Source organism: Pinus tabuliformis, chromosome X (genome assembly GCF_031772625.1).
Source record: "Pinus tabuliformis cultivar Carrire ecotype Pingquan chromosome X, CPIR1, whole genome shotgun sequence".
NCBI lineage: Eukaryota > Viridiplantae > Streptophyta > Pinopsida > Pinales > Pinaceae > Pinus > Pinus tabuliformis.
Genome location: NC_142308.1, coordinates 174,108,437 through 174,115,120, shown reverse-complemented (window position 1 = coordinate 174,115,120; position 6,684 = coordinate 174,108,437).

Below are 6,684 nucleotides of genomic sequence, written 5' to 3'. Positions count from 1 at the left end.
TCTAAATTTTGTTATGGACAGATAGAGTAGATTACCCCTCACCTTGTCAACGATACTTTGTCTCAACCTTTTTTATATCCCAATTGCTTGCTTCCTCAGGCTTTTTCTTGCATTCGCACCAGACATTACTTGGTCTTGATTAAAGATAAAATAAGGTCTTCTCTGCGTACTGGCTTAAAAGTATGCTCATTTGTCGTAGGTAGAGCCTCTGCTGCCCGCAAGCGTCCATAGCCTCGACAGGGTTACCATGTTATCCAGCAATGATCCTTTTTCCTGCTTGAGGTTACTCGCAACATTTCAGAGAAAAAAACCTTTTTGACACACTTTTCCTTTTTTAATTCTCTAAAGAACAATGTCTTAGTTTGGTGGCCAAATTATGACACAGTCATTCACTTGATTTACACTTTTGCTGAACAAGCCGGCTCATGATGAGACCTCTTGTCTTTTGATTGCAACAATCTTAAGTCGTTGCCCTGTTTTGATAGACAGTATTGGCAAAGTCAGCAAGTTATAATATCTGTGATCATGATAAGCCGGCTCGTGATGAGACCTCTTATTCTTTGAGATATAGTGTTTTCCTTGGATTTTTTCTCTGAATGCTACAATTTCCTTTTAGCAGGGAGGAAGTCATTGTTTTTCCTTAAGAAAGCTCTGGACGACAATAATAGAGTTTTTGAAAACAACAATTTTGCAGAGAATACTTATTTTATTATTGATGATACCTTTCATTATGCTGATACAAAAAAATTCTTTACCAAAGGTTGCTTTTGTCAAAGTTTTTAGAGGTTGAAACTAGCATCGTAATCAAGGTGAAGTTAACTCTATTTGTCAATAATAAAATTCAGATTTTCAAAACTTTTGCCATTTGTACAAGCGAAATCAAAATCTGATAGAGAATTGGCGTGTTCTTTCATGAATCCTTTTTAAATGATCATTTACAACGGGTTTTATTCATAAAAAGAGAAAAACAAAACAAAATAAAAACTAAAAATTAAATCTATCCTACAAAAATTATAAGAATGATCTTCTATGGAAAATACATTTTGAGAATTTGTCCATTCACAGGCAGAGAATCTCTCCTGCCTGTTAAATCTTGCAACACAAAAGTCGATGGGCCTATGACCTCTACAATCTGAAAAGGACCAAGCCACAACTTCTGGAATTTCGTATGTTTGCCCTTTTCTTCATGAGCCTTATCCCATTTTAAAACTAAATCTCCCATCTGAAAATTTTTTCTGGTCATTATGTTTGAGTCAAAAGAGGATTTTATTAGCGCTTGGTGGTGAGCATGGGTTTTCTTAGCTTGTTCTCTTTGCTCTTCTAGTTTGATTATTTCCATTTGTCTTAATCGTAAAGAGGAAGTAGATACTTCATCGATATATTGCACTAAAGACAAAGAGGGAATGACTAGGTGAGTCGGAAGAACCACTTCTCTCCCATAAACTAAATTAAAGGGAGAAGTGTCGATAGAAGCTTTCTTTGTAATTCTATCTGCCCATAAGGCATTTACCAGCGCTTTGTGCCAATTCTTTTGGTTTTGGTCGACTGTCTTTTTAATAATCCTGATTAGGTTCTTGTTTGTTGATTCGGCCAACCCGTTACCTTGCGGATAGTAGTTGGCAGAATACTTCAGTTTGAACCCTCTTTTGAGCGCAAACTCAGTCATTGCATTTCCAGAAAAATATGATGCATTATCAAACATTAAGGTCGTTGGCAATCCAAACCTAGTGATGATAAACTGATCTATGAATTCAATAATGTTTTCAGAATTAGCTGTCTTGAGAGGAACCGCTTCTACCCATTTGGTAAAATAGTCAGTTGCCGTGAGGATATACCTATGCTGTTTAGAAGAGTGAGGAACGATCTCACCTATTATGTCCAGGCCCCATTGACTGAACGGTTGCTCAATGTTAACCGGCTGCAGTGGCATGGATGACTTCTTTTGTTTCCCTACAGCAGTCTGGAAGACTTGGCATTTCCTTACGTAATTGTATGAGTCTTTGAATAGCATGGGCCAGTAATATCCTGCACGCAAGATTTTATGTGCGGTGGCTTCTCCAGCATAGTGTCCACCTGCTGGTCCATCGTGAAGTTCCTGCAAAACCTTTTCGGCTTCAGTTTTCTCAAGACATCTAAGAAGCACAGAATCGTAATTTCTTTTAAACAGAACATCATTTATGAGCTGGTATTGTTTAGCTTTCAATCTCAGGGCTCTCTTCTTGGTGTGATCCAGGTGAAATGGAGCATACTCGTTCTTAAGAAAATAAATGGTGTCAGCATATAATGATTCTGCGTCGTTTAGGCTTACCTCATACGCGTGTACCTCTTCAGACGAGTTCTCAGGAATTTGCGATGCTCCAGCTAACATCTTGCAGAAGCCTTGACCTCTCACGATGTGTGCTGGCTTGATCTCAAGATCATATTCTTGTAAGGCGGTGATCCAATTCGCTCTCTTTTCGCCCACGTCCTTCTGTACCATAAGGTTTCTTACCGCTGGAAACGGTACTACGACTTTGGTGTGGGCTTTAAGCAAGAAAGGTCTGAAATATTTGATCGCTTTGAAAACGGCATATGCCTGTTTCTCTACGTCTAAATAACCTTGTAAGTTTGAGCTAAAGACTGCGATTGGAGCTTCCGATTTTTCTTGATTTGCTTGGGTCAAAATCGCGGCATAAGATTTCTTTGAGGCCAAAGTGTATAAGATAAAAGGTTCTAAAAAATTTGGGGTTGCTAAAGATGGAGCGTTGATGATGGCTTGTTTGATCAAGTTGAATGCTTCATGCTCGTCTAGACCCCATTTAAAGTTTGAATTCTTTTTTATCATTTTTTGTAAGGGAGAAATAATGCGTGAAAAATCAGGGACAAATCTTTTCACAAAATTGATCTGTCCAAGGAAATATTGCATGGCTTTCTTGTTATGGGGTATGGATATTTCGGATATTTCCTTGATTCTGTCAGGTTCTATGTGAATACCAGATTTCGACACTATAAATCCGAGCAATTTCCCTTCGCTTAATGCAAAGAAAGATTTCTTTGGGTTGAGCGAAATCCCATACCTCAAACATCTTTGAAAGATTTGCTTCAAATCTTTGAGATGGTCGTTTCGCTTCTTGGAGTACACTGTTATATCATCCAGGTAATTCACTACCGATTTATTGAATAAACCTTTAAACGCGATGTCCATGGCTCTCTGAAAGGTAGCGCTGGCATTGATCAGACCAAATGGCATCTTCCGATATGCGTATGTGCCCCACTTGGTTCGGAATGTGGTTTTCAACTGATCATCGGGATGCACCAGCACTTGATTGTATCTTGAAAATCCATCCAGGAAAGACATTAATTTTGAGCCTGCTACTGCCTGTAATATTTGTTCCATAGGTGGGAGGGGAAAGTTATCTTTCTGACAGGATTTGTTGAGATTCCGGAAATCAATACAGATTCTAATATCTCCGGTTTTCTTCCTAACAGGCACCATATTGGATACCCATTTGGAGTGTCTGACGGGGAAAATTATTTTGGCTCTCAACAATTTATTTAGCTCGGTCTTTATCTGGTTTTCTAGGTTGGGGTGGATTTTTCTGAGCTTCTGCTGGACAGGTTTTTCATTGTCAATCATAGGGATAGTGTGTTGAATGATAGAAGTGTTGTAAGTCTTCAGTTCATCGTAATTCTAGGCAAAAACGTTTTTGTACTGTCTCAGAAGACGGATATATGTTGATTTCTCTTCAGGGGCTAGGCCATGGCCTAGGTTAACATTTTGTGGCTTCTGATCGGTCCCTAGGTTTACTAATTCATAGTTCAGGGTAGAACTGTAAAGTTTAGTATTGGCGGACCTTTTAAACCGACTTTTCAAATCACATAGATCTTCTAACTTGACCACTGATTTCGGTATAGCATTGTCAGTGCCATTTTGTTGTATTTGGTGATCATGATGGCCTTCGTCGATTATCTGATTTGAGTAGGATCCTTCAGAAGTAAGGAAATTTACGATGTCAGGATCGTCGTTGAATACTCTCCAATTGGTGATGTTGTCAGGGATGGATGGTCTAAAGATTAATTCTATTGAAAACCTATCAGGACTAAAATCTTCGGAAGGAATAAGTCTAGAGGCTACGTTAGCTAACAGGTCTGCGCTCGTGTTTTGAATTCTTGGAATTGACGAGATGTTGAATGCTATGAAATGTGCAGTGAGATCTTGAACTAACGATTGATAGTGCTTTAAATGACTTGACAGGCAATGTATGGTGTTACGTACCTGTTTTACGACGATCTCAGAATCTCCAAAGACTTGAAGATACTTAACGTTCAATCCGATTGCTTTGTATAGGCCTTGAACCAAGGCTTCGTACTCCGCTGTGTTGTTCATGAAATCGAACTCAAGTCTGCATGTGAGCATAATCTTGTTCCCGTTCGGGCTAATCAGAACGCATCCTGCTCCTGCTCCCTCATTGGATTTAGACCCGTCAAAATATAATTTCCAAAATAAAGATGTATTTACAGAATTATCTAAAAAACTAAAACATTTTGAGTCATCAGTTTGGGAGAAATTTTCAACTTGGGATAAAACTGAATTCTCTAAGTAAGGTGAAATATGAGCATTGAAATTGCCGAGGAAAGAATCTACTGCGTAATTGCCTACAATGCTACTATTGTATGTTATGGCTTCATTTTCTCCTTCCAGTTCTGTCACTATGTATTTTTGGTGCAACTCTCGTTCAACCTTTATCTGATTTGGTTTACCATTGTATGGTAACCACATGTGCGACCAGTCGGTTGAGAAATATCCGTGGAGTTTCTCCGACCAATCCCTACTAAGAATCAAACCATAGAACTCAGGGATATCAGCTACTAGAATGTCGATAACCTGACACACTTTTGGGTTAGACGACAATCTTATGGTCACCTAATTAAGTTCACCAATCACTTCGACTTGGGATCGATCAAGTTGAACTATACGTACTGCGGATTTTTGAGGTTGCACATTCAATTTGACACATATTGATCTGGGTAAAATATTCGTTGAAGCACCAGAATCAATCAAGCAATTGTGCACGTTTTTATTGAAGATTTCATATGTGAGAAGAAAAGGAGGAGTATGAGATCTTGACCTTCCTCCAATCAAGGCGATGTCATTTGGATCAATCTTATTGATCGCGTTGGTTGGAGGCCTTCCCAGATTGTGGGAAGCTACAGCTGTAGGTAAAGATGTAGTAGGCACAGCATGTAATTCTTTCATCATTATTTTCTGCTGGTGTTTCAATTTACTCAATTCATAAAGAGTGATGTTAGCCCTAGTCTTCTTCATGTCATCAATGATGTTATACTCCATTTCATCTGACACTATCAGTGTTCTGGATGGAGGTGCTTGATCAGATTGGACTGGGCTAAACTGGGTCGCTTTAGCAGTTGTCTTTTTTATTGCGACCTTATCTTTTGTTGCAGGGCTTGCGCCCTTTTGTTTTGGGGTAGTTTGGGGAGGATCAAGTTGATTTTTGCTTCTCGTGCTAACAGGAAATGCTTCTTGATCCTCTTCTTGTGGGAGGATGAAGTCCCACATTCCTTGTAGTTCTACAACTTCTTCATCGTCGGTCCGCCCTTCAGTGGTATTCTCTTCTTCTTCGTCTTCTTCAGATTCAACGTTTGAGACACCACTGGGTGGTTTTACCTCCATGGGAGGATTTCTTTTAAAAGTCCTATAGGGCTTTTTCGAAGAAGTCTCTGCTACTTGTTTCTTAATATCAATCATCTCATTGGACATGGCTTTCAACACTTTTTGTAATCCTTCCAAATCGAAAGGATCTTTCGTTTGCTTCTTCTTGGTATCTTCTTTGAAAGAGATCTTCTTAGATTTGCGTTCTTCTATAGCAGATCTCTTTTCTAGGGCTACCACGCATTTTTCCACTACTAATGCCTCTTTCAAGTTGTCAACTAAGGTGGTCTTGTTTGCCCTATCTACGAAGATAGCCAAGTTTGGAGGTAAAGCCGTGATGTACCATTCACATCTTACTTCCTCGCTGGGTTGTGAAGCAGCGGGGATTTTGTTGAGGATCTTATTGAACCGTAAGTTAAAATCTTTAATGGGTTCTCTAGCCTCAGCCTTAAGATTAGATAGGTCATTGATCAATGTCGCCGTGGATCTGTCATCACCAAACTTGGTGAGGAACTGACTTTGAAAAATATCCCAGCTTGTGATGGATCCGGAAGGTAACGAAAAGTACCATGACCCGGCTGTTCCTTACATTGTATAAGGGAAAAGCCGGACAACAGCGTCTTCGTTAGTAACTCCGTTGAGATTAAAAGAAAGCATGAAATTATTGATATGTTCTTCGGCTAGCATTCCTGCTTCTGGATTGAATTTAGGCAGCCATTTCTCAGGATGGGCCGGTATAGGGCTCAGGGGTGGAGGCATTAAAACCGCCCCAGGATTGTTCCATGGAGACTGGGCCATCGTTGAGCTGCTAGTCAATGGAAGTGCCGAAGATGATCCCTGATGCTGAGAATATGAAGATATTAAGGTCTTTGATGTTTGAAGAGGAAGGGTTGTGGAAGATGAGTGAGTGATTTGGGGTGAAGATGTGGGTGGCTGACTTCGCGGTGAGGGAGTTGAAATGGATGAGGTAGATGAAAGAGTCTCTCTCTCAGACTCTTGAAGTGCTTTCCTTGCTCTTTTCCTAGTGGGGAGAG